An 18,875-nucleotide genomic window follows, 5' to 3' on the forward strand; every position below is an offset into this window, starting at 1 on the left:
TTCGAGTACAAAATGAAGCAGGTTAAAGGCTAACAGAGTTTTGTCAAGAGAACATGCTAGTCATAGCAAACACCTTTTTCCAACAACCCAAGAGGTGACTTTACACATGGACATCACCAGATGCTCAATACCAAAATCAGACTGATTATGTTCTTTGCAGCCAAAGATGGAGAAGCTCTATACAATCAGCAAAAACAAGACTGGCTCAGATCATGAACATCTTATTACAAAATTCAGGCTTAAATTGAAGAAAGCAGGGAAAATCACTAGACCATTCAGGTATTACTTAAATAACTTATAATTATACAGTAGAAGTGATGAACAGATTCAAGGGATTAGATCTGGAAGACAGAGTGCCTGTAGAATTATGGACAGAGATTTGTAACATTATGCAGGAGGCAGCCATCCCTGAGGAAAAGCAACGCAAGTAGGCAAAGTGGTTGTCTGAGGAGGCTTTACAAATATCTGAGGACAGAAGAGAAGTGAAAGGCAAAGGAGAAAGAGAAAGATATACCCAATTGAATGTAGCATTCCAGAGAATAGCAAGAAGCAGTAATAATACAAGTGCCTAGCTGCTGAATGGTGTCTGACTCTTTGGGACACTTTGGACTGTAGCCTCCCAGGTTCCTCTGTCCATGGAATTTTTCAGGCAAGAATATTGGAGTGGTTTGCTGTTTTCCTCCTCTAAGGGATCTTTGCTATTTTCCTCCTCTAAGGGATCTTCCTGAACCAGGGATTGAAGCCACATCTCACAATGCAAAGAAATTGAGGAAAACAATAGAATGGGAAAGATGAGATTTCTCCAAGAAAATTGTAGATATCAAAGGAACATTTCATGCAAGGATTGGAATGATAAAGGATAGAAATGGTGAGGACCTAACAGAAGCAGAAGAGATTGAAAAGAGGTGGCAAGAATACACAGAAGAACTGCACAAGAAAGGTCTTAACGACCTGGATAACCATGAGCTCACTCAACTAGTGCTGGACATCCTGGAGTTTTAAGTCAAGTGTGTCTTAGGAAGCATTACTACAAACAAAGCTAGTGGAGGTGATGGAATTCCAGCTGAGCTATTTCAAATCCTAAAAGATGATGATGTTAATGCTGCACTCAGTATGTCAGTTAATTTGGAAAACTCAGCAGTGGCCACAGGGAAAAGGTCAGTTTTCATTCCAGTCCCATAGAAAGGCAATGCCAAAGAATGCTCAAACACCACACAATTGTATTCATTTCACATGCTAGCAAGGTAATGCTCAAAATCCTTCAAGTTAGGCTTCAATAGTATGTGAACTGAGAACTCAGAGATGTACAAGCTGGATTTAGAAAAGGCAGAGGAACCAGAGATCAAATTGCCAACATTTGTTTTATCTTGGAGATAACAAGGGAGTTCCAAAAAACCATCCATTTCTGCTTCACTGACTAAGCTAAAGCCTTTGTCTGTGTGGATCACAACAAACTGTGGAAAATTCCTAGAGAGATGGGAGTATCAGACCACCTTACCTGTCTCCTGAGAAACCTGTATGCAGGTCAAGAAGCAACAGTTAGAACCTTACATGGAGCAACTGACTAGTTCAAAATTGGGAGAAGAGTACAACAAGGCTGCATATTGTCACCCTGCTTATTTAACTTCTGTGCAGAATACATCATTTGAACTGCTGGACTGATGAATTACAAGCTGGGATCAAGATTGTCAGGAAAAAATATCAACCTCAGATATGCAGATGATAGCATTCTAATGGCAGAAAGTAAAGAGAACTAAAGAGGTTGATGGCAGTAACAGAGGAGAGTGAAAATGCTGGCTTGAAACTCAGCATTCAAAAACTAAGATCATGGCATCTTGTCCCATCACTTCATGGCAAACAGGAGGCAAAAAGTGAAAGCAGTGAGAGATTTTATTTTCTTAGGCTTCAAAATCACTGCAGACAAGAACTGCAGCCATGAAATTAAAAGACATTTGCTCCTTGGAAAGCCATGGCAAATTTAGACAGTGTATTAAAAAGCAGAGGCATCACTTTGCTGACAAAGGTCCATGTAGTAAAAGCTATGGTTTTTCCAGTAGTCATGTATGGATGTGATAGTTGAACTATAAAGTAGGCTGAGCACCAAAGAATTTATGTTTTTGAATCATGGTGCTGGAGAATAATCATGAGAGTCCCTTGGACAGTAATAAGATCAAACCAGTAAATCCCAATGGAAATCAACCCTGAATATTCATTGGAAGGACTGATGCTGAAACTGAAGCTCCAATACTATGAACACCTGATGGCAAAAGCTGACTCACTGGGAAAAACCCTGATGCTGGGAAAGACTGAAGGCAAAAGGGGAAGGGGATGGCAGAGGATGAGAGGTTAGATAGCACCACTGACTCAGTGGACATGAGTTTCAGCAAACTCTGGGAATTAGTGGAGGACAGAGCTTGGTGTGCTCCAGTCCATGCGGTCGCAAAGAGTTGGACATGACTTGGCAAGTGAACAACAACAGCAAAGTCCATATAAACAAGTACAACCCTTCCTTTTTTGTTCTTTCCACAGAAAAATATGAAGCAGTTCAATTCTGTCCTTTCCATCTTCTGAAAATGACTGAATTTTTGTAGTAGGTTTATTTTAACTTGTTTAGAGACCACGTACTTGCCAAAGTTCACTGTTGATGATACAGAATCACTGAGGACAAGCACATCGGAGAGTAAATCTTTAAACAGATTTAATGTTCATCAGATACAAGTATCTTTGGTAAATAATTTTCTCTATGCCTATTAAAAAGCGAACATCCTATGCTTCCAAAAGGACTAGGGAAACTGTCTCCATTTCTCTGTTGTAGGAGTGAGGTGAGTTGGATCCACTCAGTAGTGAGGAGAACCTGATATGAGGTCACATAGATTCAATATGAATTAATGAAAGGATACTGTTTTCTCCCTTTGAAGTTGCAGCTTTGACATCATTGTGACTCTTCTTGAGGATCACCTATTTACAATGGCCTTTGAGGAGCTCCTGGATAAAGCTGGTGGCCTGGGGAAATTCCAGATCCTTCAGATGGCTTTTGTTCTCCCCGTTTTCATGATAGTAGTCTGTCACTCGCTGTTGGAGAACTTCACTGCAGCCGTTCCTGGTCATCGCTGCTGGGTCCACATTCTTGATAATGCCACTGTCTCTGGTAATGACACAGGGATCCTCAGCCCTGATGTCCTCCTGAGAATCTCCATCCCACTGGATTCAAACTTGAAGCCAGAGAAGTGTCATCGTTTCCTTCACCCCCAATGGCAGTTCCTTCACCTGAATGGGACCTTGCCCAACATGACTGACCTGGACATGGAGCCCTGTGTGGATGGCTGGGTGTATGACCACAGCCTGTTCTCCTCCACCATTGTGACTGAGGTAAAGGCCTCATTTACTTCTTGTGAGTACTTGTTCTCTGTGTTTAGAATAATGTAAAGTAAACACAGGTTCATTATTCAGATAGCCAGCTTTTATTCATTCTTTTAGCAAATAGTAATTGCTGATTTTGTAAATTGTCAATTACTTACAATGTGAGGGCACTGAAATTAACAAACTGGTTATGGATTTTACTATCACAAAACTTAAGTTTTGTGTGAATTTTTATGTTTAGCCAAGTTAATACTTGATATAAATTTTGGAAAATTATTCGTGGTCACATGTTCTTAGCCTTTGTGCAAATCGGAAATATTTATATTAATTTTAAAAATTCTATGTCCTGGATTCTTATGAAAGAAATAAATCAAATACATTTTATTCCATGTGTAAAATCCAGGCATCAGTAATGAAAAAAAATCCCCTCAATACTTTCAATGTGTGGCAAAGTTTGAGAACCAGTGAGGCACACAGTGCTGAGTATGATTTGCCATAATAGAACTAAGAGGATTTAGTTGAGGATTTAGAGAATTCCATGCTTACGCTGAGACTTGAATAATATATGTGAGTAAATGTTCAAAGGAAACCAGAGGGTGTGTTCCCTGAGGGTTGTTAGAGTGAGTGAACGTTCGTTGAGGGATATAAGAAGCTGTGAAGCTCCTCTGTGCTGGTTTCCTTCTTTTCCAGTGGGACCTCATTTGTGACAATCAGTCACAGAAATCAGTGGGTCAATCCCTATTCATGGCTGGAATGCTGGTGGGAGGCCTCATATACGGCCTTCTCTCAGACAGGTGAGTGTCTCCACATCACGGCTGCCCTTCTTCTGGGTAGGTTCACAGTTTTCTATTAACTCTTTCATAAAGAAGTCTTTATTGAGTTCCAGTAGGCAGTTCATACTGTTGGTTTCTAGGGAGCTATAGATGGAAATGGAGAATTAGACTCATTGTTACAAATGCAAATTTGTTTGGTCACAGAGCTCATTGTACTGGACACAGAAATAACATCTCTATTAGGTTGGGGGGCATTTCAGAACAGTAGAGGAGGGTTACGTAAACTTCATTTGTAAAGATGAGCAGAAATTACCAATGAGAAGTGAGGGTAAGGTGCTTCAAGACAGGAGGTTCAATCTTTTTGAGAAACAATATTGCAGGTGTACATGTTATGACTCTATGTTAATTCACTCGTTGACTCTGTGAGCTAAACGCCTATGGGTTCTCATATCGGTCCTGCTGTCGTAGTACCCACCATATTCATTTCTAGAAAACTTTGGTGTTTAGTGAGATGGTTCTGAAGCAAGAAATAATTGTGACTATAACCTGGATGTTTGGTTTTGCTTAAAAAACCTCATTAGAGGTAATTCTTCCAGCCACGTGAGTTAACTATTCTGTAAACCTCAGGTGATATAATTTGTGTTGTGAGATGTTTGGGTTATCTTGTACTTGGCAGTGGTCATCCAAAAGTAAGAGAATAACTGTGGCAGCCACACATCAAGTCCTCTGTAGGAGAAGTGGGAGGCTTAAAATATCCCTTGTTGTCTGTAAGCCTAATATCATTTCCTCTTACAACTAAAAATTGTGAACTCTGAATGTATCACCTCCGTGTAATTCATAAAAGATTTCAGAGCTGAAGTGCTCATATTGGCCAGTCTTCTCACTGAGCCTTTTATGATGATTCACAACCAATGCTGATTGATCAATTTAGGTAATACGGATGTGTGGTGATGCTTATAGGTATGTTTGTGTTAGTATGTTATGACAGAAAATAAGGGAAGAAAATTCAGGGAAGAAGCAGGAAACTTATAGCTCAGTCAAAGATTTTGAACTAAAAATAGATAAAAAGCTTTGGACATTGGTATCAAAAGCAAAAATAGACAAGTGGGGTTATGTCAAACCAGAAACTTCTCCATTGCAAAGAAAATGAACAGCAAAATGAAATGGAAACCTACAGAATAAGAGAAAATATTTGAAAGGCATATGTCTGATAAAGAATTAATATCCAAAGAAGCTAGTGCAACAAATAAGAAAAGCTCTCAAATATCCTGATATTTAAAATGGCATAGGACCTCAGTCAATATTTCTCCAAAGAACATATAGAAATAGTCAATCAGTATATGAGAAGACTCTTAACATCACTAATAATCAGAGAAATAGAAATCAAAAGAATGGTGAGATACACCCTCATACTGGTTCTGATGGCTATTATATCTAAGATACTATTGCCAAGATCAATGTCAAGGAGATTTTCTTTCTTCCAGGAGTTTTACTGTTTTGGGGTAATGTTTAAGTCTTTAATCTACTTTTAGTGAATTGAAAAAATTTTGTAAGTTTTCAGAATTTTCTATATAGAATTTCATATCATATGCAAAGTCAATATAATTCCTCCTTTCCAGTGGATGCTTTTTGCTTTTTTCTTGCCTTAGGGCTTCCAGGATTATGTTTATAGGAGGGGTGTGAGCTGGCACCCCCTTTCCCCTCCTGAACTGAGAGGAAAATCTTTCAACCTGTCCATACTAAGTATGCTATTATCTGAAGACTCATCATATATTACCTTTATTATGTTCATGTGCATTGCTTCTATCCCCAACTGATTATTTTTACCATGAAAAGATATTGTATTATGTCAAATGGCTTTTCCTGCATCTTTTGAGATGGTCATATCATTTTTATTTTTCATTCTATTAATGTTGTATATCACATACATTGAATCGTGTATGTTGAACTCCATGCATCCTAGGGATAAATCCCACTTGATTATAGTGTATAATCCTTTTAGTGTGCAGTTGATTTCAGTTTCTAATATCTTGTTAAGAAAGTTTTGCATCTATATTCAGCAGAGATGTTGGTCTTTAGTTTTCTTGTAATGTCCTTATCTAGCATGAAAATAGTGATCTTTTCTTATGAGTTTGAGAGTGTACTCGCCTCTTTAATTTTTTGGAAATGTTTGAGAAGAATTGGTGTTGATTGTCATTTGAATGTGTGGGAATATTCACCTGTGAAACCATCTGGTCCTATCTTTTAAAATTTAAATATAGTTGATTGGTAGCATTATATTAGCTTCAGGTAAACTAAATTATATTTCAATATTTTATAGATTATGCTCCATTTAAAGTTATTATGAATTAATGGTTACATTTTTCTGTGCTGTACAGCAGATCCTTGTGGTTTATTTATTTGATACATAAAGGCACATTTATACATAAGAGATAAATTCATATCTTTTAAAATATAAATTTAATTTATTTTAATTGGAGGTTAATTACTTTACAATATTGTATCTTTTTTTTTTCTTTTTAAAATTTTATTTTTACTTTATTTTACTTTACAATATTGTATTGGTTTTGCCATACATTGACATGAATCCGCCACGGATGTATACGAGCTCCCAATCCTGAATCCTCCTCCCACTTCCCACCCCATATCATTTCTCTTAAGTAAGTAAGTAAGTAAGAAAGTAAAGTCACTCAGTCGTGTCTGACTCTTTGTGACCCCGTGGACTGCAACCCACCAGGCTCCTCAGTTCATGGGATTCTCCAGGCAAGAATACTGGAGTGGGTTGCCATTTCCTTCTCCAGGGATGGAACCCAGGTCTCCCGCATTGGAGGCAGATGCTTTAACCTCAACAATATTGTATCTTTTAATCCCATACTAGTTTGTTTTCTGTATCTGTGAGGCTGTTTCTTTATTGTTACATCCATTCTTTTCTATCAGTTTTTGATTTCACATATAAGTGATGGAGTACTGGTTTTTCTCTGTCTCCCTCATTTCACTAAGCATGTAGGTCCATCCACGTTGTTGCAAATGACAGAATTTCCTTCTCTAGAGCTGAATGATATTCCATTGTATCTATGCACTGTATCTTGTTTGTTAATTCATCTGTTAATGGCCACTTAGATTGCTTCCATGTCTTGGCTATTATAAATAATGTTTCAGTGAACACTGGGATGTATGTATCTTTTTGAATTATTATTGTTTTTTTTTTTTTGGTATGTACCCAGGAGTGGTATTGTTAGATCATATGGTAGTTTTATTTTAATTTTTTGAGGTGCCTCCATATTGTTTTATACAGTTTTTGCACCAATTTACTTTCCCACCAATATTTCATGAAACTTCCCTTTTCTCCATACTTTGGCCAACAGATGTTATTTGTTGTTTTTTCCTTAATAGTGATCCTGATATGTATAAGGTGATAGCATGCTTTTGATTTTCATTTTTCTAGCAACTAATGATGCTAAGCATTTTTCATCTGCCCATGGGCCATCAGTATGTCCTCACTGGAAAAATGTCTATTTAGGTCTTCTGATCATTTTAAAAATTGAGTTATTTACTGTTTGATACTTAATTACATGATCTGTTTAAATATTTTTGATAGTAACTACATTTTGTATGGGGTAAGGTTTTAGTCATTGTTGGTAGTTCAGATTTTATATTTTTATGACAGATAAATAGGAATTTATCCATTTATTCTAGCTTATCGACTTTATTCTTTATAAATGTCAGTAACAGTCTCTTACAATCCTCTGTATTTCTGTGGTATTAGCTGAAATGTATCCTTTTTAAAAAAAATTTGAGTCTTCTTTCACTTTTTTAGTTTAGATAAAGTTTGTCAATTTTGTTCACTTTCTTAAAAATAATCTTTTGGGTTTTTTGACGTTGTTATTGATTTTCTGGTTTCCATTTATTTCATTTCTGATCTTCCCTTTGTTATTTAATTCTTTCTGCTAACTGTGGGCTTGTTTCTCTCTCTCTTTTTTCTGTTCCTTGAGGTTAAAGTAATGCAATTTGAGAGGTTTCTTTTTCATAACTGCCTCATCTATTGCTGTAAAGTTCATTCTTAGAGCTGGTTTTGCAGCATTTCACAAGTTTTGATGTGTTGTATTACCATTTTTGTTTGTTTCAAGATGTTGGGGATTTCTCTTTTGAATTATTTTGTGTCCCACTGGTTTTTAATTTTTTATATATTTTAAGATTTCCAACTTTCCATCTGTTATTTATTTCTAGCTTCATTTTATTGTAGTTAGTTACAAAGATACTTGACAACATTTCAATTTTCTTAGCTAAGACGTTTTTTGTGACATAGTATATAATCTATTTCAGAAAATGTTTGCTGTACACTTAAGCATGTGTATTCTGCTGCTGTTGGATGAAATGTGCTTTGTATCTGTTAGGACTGTTTGCTCTAAAGTATAATACAAGTTTGTTGTGTTTTTATTGACTTGCAGTCTGGATGATCTCTTTCCATTGTCAAAAATGTGGTACAGAATTTCCCTCCTATCATTGTATTGTCTACTTCTCCCTTCATGTATGCTGTTGTTCGTTGTTCAGTCACTAAGTCATATCTGACTGTGACCCCCATGGATTTCAGCATGCCAGGCTTCCATGTCCTTCACTATTTTCTGGGGTTGCACAGACTTGTGTCCATTATGTCAATGATGCCATCCAACAATCTCATCTTCTGTCGCCCTCTTCTCCTCCTGTCCTCAATCTTTCCCAGCACTGGGGTCTTTCCCAAAAAGTTGGCTCTTCGTGTCAGGTGGCCAAAGTACTGGATCTTCAGTTTTAGCATCAGTCCTTCCAATGAATATTCAGGACTGATTTCCTGTAGGATTGACTGGTTCGATCTTGCAAGATCTTGGACTCTCAGTCTTCTCCAGCACCACATTTAGAAAGCACCCATTCTTTGGCTCTCAGTCTTCTTAATGGCCCAACTGTCACATTCATACCTGACTACTGCAAAAACCATAGCTTTGACTATATGGACCCTTGTCAGCAAAGTGAAGTTGCTGCCTTTTAATATGCTCTCTAGGGTTGCCATAACTGTCTTTAAAAGGTGCAACCTTCTTTTAATTTCATGGCCTCAGGGACCATCTGCTATGATTTTGGAGCCCAAGATGATAAAATCTGTCACTGTTTCCACTTCTTACCCATCTATTTGCTATGAAGTGATAGGACCAGATGCCATGATCTTGGTTTTGTGAATGTTGAGTTTTAAGCCACCTTTTTCACTCTCCTCTTTCACCCTCATCAAGAATCTCCTTAGTTCCTCTTCACTTTCTGCCATTAGAGTGCTATTATCTGCATATCTGAGGTTGTTGATATTTCTCCTGGCAGTCTTGATTCCAGGTTGTGATTCATCAAGCCTGGCTTTTCAATGATATACTCTGCATAAACTTAAATAGACAGGGTGACAATATACAGCCTTGATGGACTCCTTTCTCAATTTTGAACCAGTTCGTTGTTCCATGTCTTGTTCTAATTGTTGCTTCTTAACTTGCGCATAGGTTTCTCAGGAGACAGGTAGAGTGGTCTGGTGTTCCCATCTTTTTAACATTTTCCCACAGTTTGTTGTGACCCATACAGTCAGAGGCTTTAGAATAGTCAGTGGAGCAGAAATAGATGTTTTTCTGGAACTCCCTTGCTTTCTCTATGATCCAATGGATGTTGGCAATTTGATTTCTGATTCTTCTGCCTTTTCTAAACTCAGCTTGTACATCTGGAAGTTCTCGGTTCACATATTGCTGAAGCCTAACTTGAAGGATTTTGAGCATAGTCTTACTAGCATGAGAAAAGAACACAATTGTCCAGTAGTCTGAACATTCTTGGGCTTCCCTGGTAACTCAGTGATAAAGAATTTGCCTACAAATCAGGAGCCACAGGATATGCTGGTTTGATTTCTGTGTTGGAAAGATTGAGGTCATGGCAACTCACTCTAGTATCCTTGCCTGGAGAATCACAGGCCTGGATAGATGATCATGGTGGGCTACAGTCCACAGGGTTGCAAAGAGTTGGACATGACTGAAGTGATTTAGCACGCACATTGAACATTCTTTGGCACTCCTCTTTGGGATTGAAATGAAAACTGACCTTTTCCTGTCCTGTGGTCCTACCAAACATTTAAAGTAGAATCAATACCAACCCATCTTAAATTTATCCATACAAATAGAAGATAAGATAATATTTTAAAATTCATTTACTAGGCCAGCATTCTACTGATACTATAATGAAAAGACAGGGAAGTAAAGCTATAGGACAATATCAATGGTAAACATAGATGCAAAAATCCTCATTAAAATGCTAATAAATCAAATTCAATGACACAGTAAAAGCAGTTTATATCATGAACAAGTAGTTTTTACCCCAAGGATGCAAGAATGGTTCAAAACATGCAAACCATTCAACATGATATAGCATATTAACAGAATACAGGATCGTATCAATGGATGGTTAAAAAATTGAAAATATTCAGCATCATGCATGATGAGATATTTGCTATGACCAGTGTATTCTCTTGACAAAACTCTGTTAGCCTTTTATCTGCCTCATTTTGTACTCCACGGCCAAACTTGCCTGTTACTCCAAGTATCTCTTGACTTCCTTGCATTCCAATCCCCTATGATGGAAAGGACATCCTTTTCTGTGTTTGTTCTAGAAGATGCTGTAAGTTTTCATAGAACCAGTCAACTTCAGTTTCTTCAGCATCAGTAGTTGGGGCATAGACTTGGATTACTGTGATGTTGAATGGTTTGTCTTGGCAACAACGGAGGTCATTTCATCGCTTTTGAAATTGCACACACGTACTGCATTTTGGACTATTTAACTATGAGGGCTCCTCCATACCTTCTAAGGGATTCTTGTCCACAGTAGTAGATAAAATTGCCATCTGAATTAAATTCTCCCATTTCCATCCATTTTAGTTCACTGATGCCATCTTCTGTTTGACCATGTCCAATTTGCCTTGATTCATGGGCCTAACATTCCAGGTTCCTATATTATGTTGTTCTTTAGAGCATCAGACTTTGTTTTTACCACCAGACACATCCACAACTGAGTTTCGTTTGAGCTTTGGCCCAGTTGTTTAATTCTTTCTGGAGCTCTTTGTTACTGCCCTTCGTTCTTTCCTAGTAGCATATTGGACATCTTCTGACCTGGGGGCTCATCTTCTGGTGTCATACATTTTTATGTTTTCATAATGCTCATGGGGTTCTTGTGGCAAGAATACTGGAGTGGTTTGCCATTACCTCCTCCAGTGGACCATGTTTTGCCAGAACTCTTTACTATGACTCATCAGTCTTTGGTGGCCCTGCATGACATGGCTCCTAGTTTCATTGAGTCACACAAGCACCTTCACCATAACAAGGCTGTGATTCATTGGAAATCTTATCAACTGTAGTAACATGAATAAATAAATTATTATACTACATGAATAAACATGACACACAACACAATCTGCATGACTAGCTTATATGTAGATTATGAAATACTTGAATCAGAGGAAGTTAATGCAGAGAAGTGATTGTCAAGATTTTGGAGGTGAGAGAAATGGGGAGATGTTGGTCAAAGGGTATAAAGTTTCAGTCTTGCAAGATGAATATATCTTGGTCACGTATGGCACAGTTGTTGTGTTTCAGTCACTAAGTTGTGTCTAACTGTTTGTGACCCCACGGACTACACCATGCTTGGCTCCCATGTCCTTCCCTGTCTCCTGGAGTTTGCTCAAATTTATGTGCACTGAGTAGATGATGCTATCTAACCATCTCATCCTTTGCCTATCCCTTTCCTTTTGCCTTCAATCTTTCTCAGCATCAGGGTCTTTTTCAATGAGTAGGTATAGTTAATAATTTACTGTATACTCAGAACTTGCAAGAGACTAGATAAATGCTCTCACACAAAAATTGTATCTGTGACATGATGGGTATGTTAATAAGCTTGGTTGAAGTGATTGCTTCACAATATACATATATCAAATCATCACACTGAACATCTTCAGTTCAGTTCAGTTCAGTTCAGCTGTGTCTGACTCTTTGTGACCCCATGAATTGCAGCACGCCAGGCCTCCCTGTCCATCACCAACTCCTGGAGTTCACCCAAACTCATGTCCATCAGGTTGATGATGCCATCCAGCCATCTCATCCTCTGTTGAACCCTTCTCCTCCTGCCTCCAATCCCTCCCAGCATCAGAGTCTTTTCCAATGAGTCAACTCTTTGCATGAGGTACATATATGCAATTTTATTTGCTTTTGTCAATTATACCTCAATGAAGTGGACGAATTACCAATGGATTTGAATAGATACATTTGTTTACAAAGAAGATATACAACTTGTAAGAAGCACATGAAAAGAAGCAAAACAGCATCACTTATTAAGCCATGCCAATCAAAACTATATTGAAACCCCAATATATAATATAGATAACTAATAAAGACCTACTCATCAAAAAAGCAAGAGAGTTCCAGAAAAACATCTATTTCGGTTTTATTGACTATGCCAAAGACTTTGACTGTGTGGATCACAAGAAACTGTGGAAAGTTCTGAAAGAGATGGGAATACCAGACCACCTGACCTGCCTCTTGAGAAATTTGTATGCAGGTCAGGAAGCAACAGTTAGAACTGGACATGGAACAACAGACTGGTTCCAAATAGGAAAAGGAGTCCGTCAAGGCTGTATATTGTCACCCTGCTTATTTAACATATATGCAGAGTACATTGTGAGAAATGCTGGGCTGGGTGAAGCATAAGATGGAATCAAGATTGCCGGGAGAAATATCAGTAACCTCAGATATGCAGGTGACACCACTGTTATGGCAGAAAGTGAAGAAGAACTAAAGAGCCTCTTGATGAAAGTGAAAGAGGAGAGTTAAAAAGCTTGCTTAAAGCTCAACATTCAGAAAACTGAGATCATGGCATTCGGTCCCATCACTTCATGGGAAATAGATGGGGAAACAGTGGAAACAGTGTCAGACTTTATTTTTTCTTGGGTTCCAAAATCACTGCAGATGGTGACTGCAGCCATGAAATTAAAAGACACTCCTTGGAAGGTAAGCTGTGACCAGCCTAGAGAGCATATTAAAAAGCAGAGACATTACTTTTTCAACAAAGGTCTGTCTTGTCAAGGCTATGGTTTTTCTAGTGGTCATGTATGGATGTGAGAGTTGGACTGTGAAGAAAGCTGAGCACTGAAGAATTGATGCTTTTGAACTGTGGTGTTGGAGGAGACTCTTGTGAGTCCCTTGGACTGAAAGGAGATCCAACCAGTCCATTCTTTTTTTTTTTTAATTTTTATTGTTACTTTGTTTTACTTTACAATACTGTATTGGTTTTGCCATACATTGACATGAATCCACCACTGGTGTACATGCGATCCCAAACATGACCCCCCCCCCCCCGCCTCCCTTCCCGCAATATCCCTCTGGGTCATCCCATGCACCAGCCCCAAGCATGCTGTATCCTGCATCGGACATAGACTGGTGATTCGATTCTTACATGGTAGTATTCATGTTTCAATGCCATTCTCCCAAATCATCCCACCCTCTCCCTCTCCCTCTGAGTCCAAAAGTCTGCTATACACATCTCTGTCTTTTTTGCTGTCTTGCATGCAGGGTCATCATTGCCATCTTTCTAAATTCCATATATATGTGTTAGTATACTGTATTGGTGTTTTTCTTTCTGGCTCACTTCACTCTGTATAATCGGCTCCAGTTTCATCCATCTCATCAGAACTGATTCAAATGAATTCTTTTTAACGGCTGAGTAATACTCCATTGTGTATATGTACCACAGCTTTCTTATCCATTCATCTGCTGATGGACATCTAGGTTGTTTCCATGTCCTAGCTATTATAAACAGTGCTGTGATGAACATTGGGGTACATGTGTCTCTTTCAATTCTGGTTTCCTTGGTGTGTATGCCCAGCAGTGGGATTGCTGGGTCATATGGCAGTTCTATTTGCAATTTTTTAAGGAATCTCCACACTGTTTTCCATAGTGGTTGTACTAGTTTGCATTCCCACCAACAGTGTAGGAGGGTTCCCTTTTCTCCACACCCTCTCCAGCATTTATTGCTTGCAGATTTTTGGATCGCAGACATTCTGACTGGTGTGAAGTGGTGCCTCATTGTGGTTTTGATTTGCATTTCTCTAATAATGAGTGATGTTGAGCTTCTTTTCATGTGTTTGTTAGCCATCCGTATGTCTTCTTTGGAGAAATGTCTATTTAGTTCTTTGGCCCATTTTTTGATTGGGTCATTTATTTTTCTGGAATTGAGTTGCTTAAGTTGCTAGATCAGTCCTGAGTTTTCATTGGAAGGACTGATGTTGAAGCTGAAACTCTAATACTTTGGCCACCTGATGCGAAAAGTTGATTCATTTGAAAAGACCCTGATGCTGGAAAAATTGAAGGTGGGAGGAGAAGGGGATGACAGAGGGTGAGATGGTTGGATGGCATCATCAACTCAATGGACATGAATTTGAGTAAACTCTGGGAGTTGGTGATGGAAAGGGAAGCCTGGCGTGCTCTGGTCCATGGGGTCACAAGGAGTCAGACATGGCTGAGTGACTGAACTGAAGTGAACTGAAAGACATACTGTATAGCAGAGGGAGTTGGAGAAGAGAATGGCAACCCACTCCAGGATTTTTGCCTGGAGAATCCCATGGACAGAGGAGCTTGGTGGGCTACAATCCATTGGGTCGCAAAGAGTTGGACACAACTGAGTGACTAACACACATGTACACACAAAGGAGAGGGAAATCTACTCTGTACTCTGTAATGACCTATATGGGAAAAGAACCTAGAAAAGAGTGGAGTCCCTTGGACAGCAAGGAGATCAAACCACTCAATCCTAAAGGAAATCAACCCTGAGTATTCATTGGAAGGACTAATGCTGAAGCTGAAGCTCCAACACTGGCCACCTGATGTGAAGAGCTGACTCTTTGGAAAAGACCTTCATACTGGAAAAGATTGAGGGCAGGAAGAGAAGGGAGTAACAGAGGATGAGATGGTTGGATGGCATTAGTGACTCAATGGACATGAGTTTGAGCAAATTCTGGGAGATAATGAAGGACAGGAAAGCCTGTTGTGCTGCAGTCCATGGGGTCACAAAGAGTTGAATTCGACTTAGTAACTGAACAACAACGACGTGTTTATGTATAACTGACTCACATTGCTGTACAGCAGAAACTAGCACAACGTTGTAAATCAACTATACTCCAACTTAAAAATCTAAATTGTATGGCGAAACCAATACAATATTGTAAAGTAATTAGCCTTCAATTAAAAGAAATAAATTTATATTTAAAAAATCTAAATTGAAACCAGTTCAAACATACTAGGGTGACTAGAATAACAAAAAGTAAAAATCAGAAATAAGAGTGAGATGGTAGTTCAAAAGGATATGTAATTCACCCTCCTACCTGAACACATAAAATACTACATCCATATATGGATCAATCCTCAGCAAGTGCTATTGGGAAAATAGCACAAGGACTTCCCTGGCAGCCCAGTGGTTAAGACTTTACCTTCCAGTGCAGGGGTTGTCAGTTTGATCCCTGGTCAGGAAATTAAGATCCCATATGCTTTGAAGCCTAAAAACCAAAACATAAAACAGAAGCAATATTTTAACAAATTCAATAAAAGACTTTAAAAGATGGTCCATATCAAAGAAAACCTTTTTTTTTTTAAGAGATACATTTGACATCTTTAGCATTATTATTTCTGGAAATGTATTTTGCTTTGAAATTTATTTGATGTTAGTATAAATATTCCAGCTTATTATTATTGCTATTTGTGCTGTATATCTTTTTTGTCAATTTAGTTTTTTTTAATTTAAATTTATGTATTTTAATTGGAGGCTAATTACTGTACAATGTTGTATTGGTTCTAATAATTTAAGTACTATTGTGGGAAGGATGGGCTTCCCTGGTAGCTCAGATGGTAAAGAATATGCCCGCAATGTAGGAAAAGCAAAAAACTAAGTTTTCAAAGAAATCCATCCTGGTAATTTCTATCAGTTGAAATTAGTTTGATATGATTGCTACAATTTTTGTCTATCAAGTCACTTTGTGTTTTCTAAATTATTTTCTTTATGATAATGATTACATATATGATTATTTGATGTGTTTGTTCCTATGTTGCACATTTTCTGTTTTTAGAGGAGCTGTTTGAATAATTTAAATATTGCAGAGGAATTCCTGATCCCAAATGTGTTTATCTGTTTTTATTACTGGATATATAGATTTGCATATCCTATTTAGTCCTAGATGTCTCCACTAAGACTCTGTTTTCATGACTCTCAATGAAAGAGAACATTTATTTTTTCTTCTTTGTCCTTCATCTTTTCCTATTCATTCTCCATCTTACATAGTTCTTTTCTCTGAGAGATTTATATAATATCCTCGATCTGTGTTATAGTGCTTTTACATTCTGTTCTAGAAAAGCATATTACTTGAGACTAACAAATCCAGATTCAACAAAGAGTGGTCCTTACATAAACCTCCTACAACTTTGTTGCATTTCCCACCAATCTTTTGTATAAGTTAGCCTTAATCTGTTTGATCCTAGAGACCCAAGTACACTTTTAGCTCTCTTGTGGTCTACACACTGGATAGACTACCTAGTTTGTTAAATACATAAGTTAGTACAATATGTGCTTATAGTATGTTACAATTTCCAGCACTGTAGTTCTCTTTATATGCTAGGTGACAGAGTCCATTGGTGACTGGAGGATGAAGTTTTGGTATTGCTAGTGTACATTGTAGACAAGGAATGTTATTTGAGGAGATTTCCATTGCTGATTTAGCTCTTGATTTTTCAAGCGTTCAGGTACAAAGAATCATTTGTTAAAGCATTCTTTACATTTCAGTGTATGCTTTTGCTTTCTTAATGTTTTGTCCCAAATTATTGTTGCTTTCCTATTTTAACTGCCTTCTGTTTCTTAGGTTTGGGCGGAAGTTGATTCTCAGGTGCTGTTTGCTCCAGCTCGCCATCTCTGGGACCTGCACAGCCTTTGCTCCCACCTTCCTCATTTACTGCTCTCTACGTTTCTGGTCAGGTTGTTCTGCTGTGGTCGTCATATCAAATAATGGTATTCTCAGTAAGTTGACAATTTTGATCTCCTCCATTTTCCAAACCTTGAATTTGATCTTGAAATTTCTTCATCTAACATTGCTACCTCAATTGTGTTTCTTTCAGTTACAGAGTGGACCAGATCCCAGTCAAAAGCCATGGTAATAACACTGGTATCCTGTGCCCTTAGTATTGGACAGATGATGCTGGGAGGACTGGCTTTTGTCTTTCGAGAGTGGCGCACCCTGCAGCTGGTGGTGTCTGTACCTTTCTTTGGCTTCTTTCTCTCCTCAAGGTAAAAGTCTTCTCTCTCACTCTGACTTAAGGGAACTGGGGTGAAAATGCATATTGAATTGTAATATATTGACTTCCTTATTCCCTGGACCCTTTCTTATTGTTTGGATATAAAACCCATATTTCTCATCTGTTCATTCTATACAATTTGAGATTCCAGGAGCAGATTTGTTGTTGTCATTCATTTGCTAAGCCATGTCTGACTGTTTGCAACCTCAAAGACTGTAGCATGCTAGGCTCCTTTGCCTTCCACTGTCTTCTGGGGTTTCCTCCAATTCATGTCTGTTGAGTCAGTGATGCTATCTAACCATCTTATCCTCTGCCTCCTCCTTCTCCTTTGCCTTCAGTCTTTCCGAGTACCAAGTCTTTTCCAATGAATCATTTCTCCACATCAGGTGGCCAAAGTATTGGAGCTTCAGCTTCAGCATCAGTCCTTTCAATGAATATTTTGGGTTGATTTCCTTTAGGATTGACTGGTTTGATCTTGCTGTCCAAGGGACTGTCAAGAGTCTTCGCCAGCACCACAGTTCAAAGGCATCAATTCCTTTGGTGCTCAGCCTTCTTCATGGTCCAACTCTCACATGTGCATGTGATTACTAGAAAACCTATAACTTTGACTATATGGACCTCTATCAGCAAAGTGACATTTCTGATTTTTAATATGCTGTCTAGGTTTGTCATAGCTTTCCTTTCAAGTAGCTAGTATCTTTTAATTTCATGGTTGCAGTCAAAGGTCCACAGTGATTTTGGAACCCAAGAAAATAAAATCTGTCACTGCTTCCACTTTTCCCCCTTCTATTTGTCATGAAGTGACTGGACAAGATGCCATGATTTTTTAAAGATCTAGATAAGATTTATTGATCAGATTGTTTTAGAAAACCAACATCAAAAAACTGACAAGATACATCAATACAGATTGGACATTTTAGGGTAAATTCACTGTATTTCCTACCAGCTTGTAGGTAACTAGGTAAGGTGGAAAAACTATCCTGATCATAAGACAATGCACATCAGACATTTAAATAGCTTTAAAGTAAGGTAGGCATCATGTGAGGCCTAAACAAATCCTATACCAAGAGTTTTTTGAAAGTTGAGTTTCAAGCCAGGTTTTTAACTCTCCTCTTTTACCCTCAACAAGAGGCTCTTTAGTTCCTCTTCACTTTCTGCCCTTAGTGTGGTATCATGTGCAGATATGAGGTTTTGATATCTCTCCTGGCAATCTTGATTTCAACTTGTGCTTCACCCAGCCTGGCATTTTGCATGATCTACTCAGCATATAAGTTAAATAAGCAGAGTGACAATATATAGCCTTGACATACTCTTTCCCAAGTTCAAATCAGTCCATTGTTCCATGTCCAATTCTAATTGTTACTTCTTGATCTGCATA

This window comes from Ovis canadensis, chromosome 21 (assembly GCF_042477335.2).
Source record: "Ovis canadensis isolate MfBH-ARS-UI-01 breed Bighorn chromosome 21, ARS-UI_OviCan_v2, whole genome shotgun sequence".
Classification (NCBI taxonomy): Eukaryota; Metazoa; Chordata; class Mammalia; order Artiodactyla; family Bovidae; genus Ovis; species Ovis canadensis.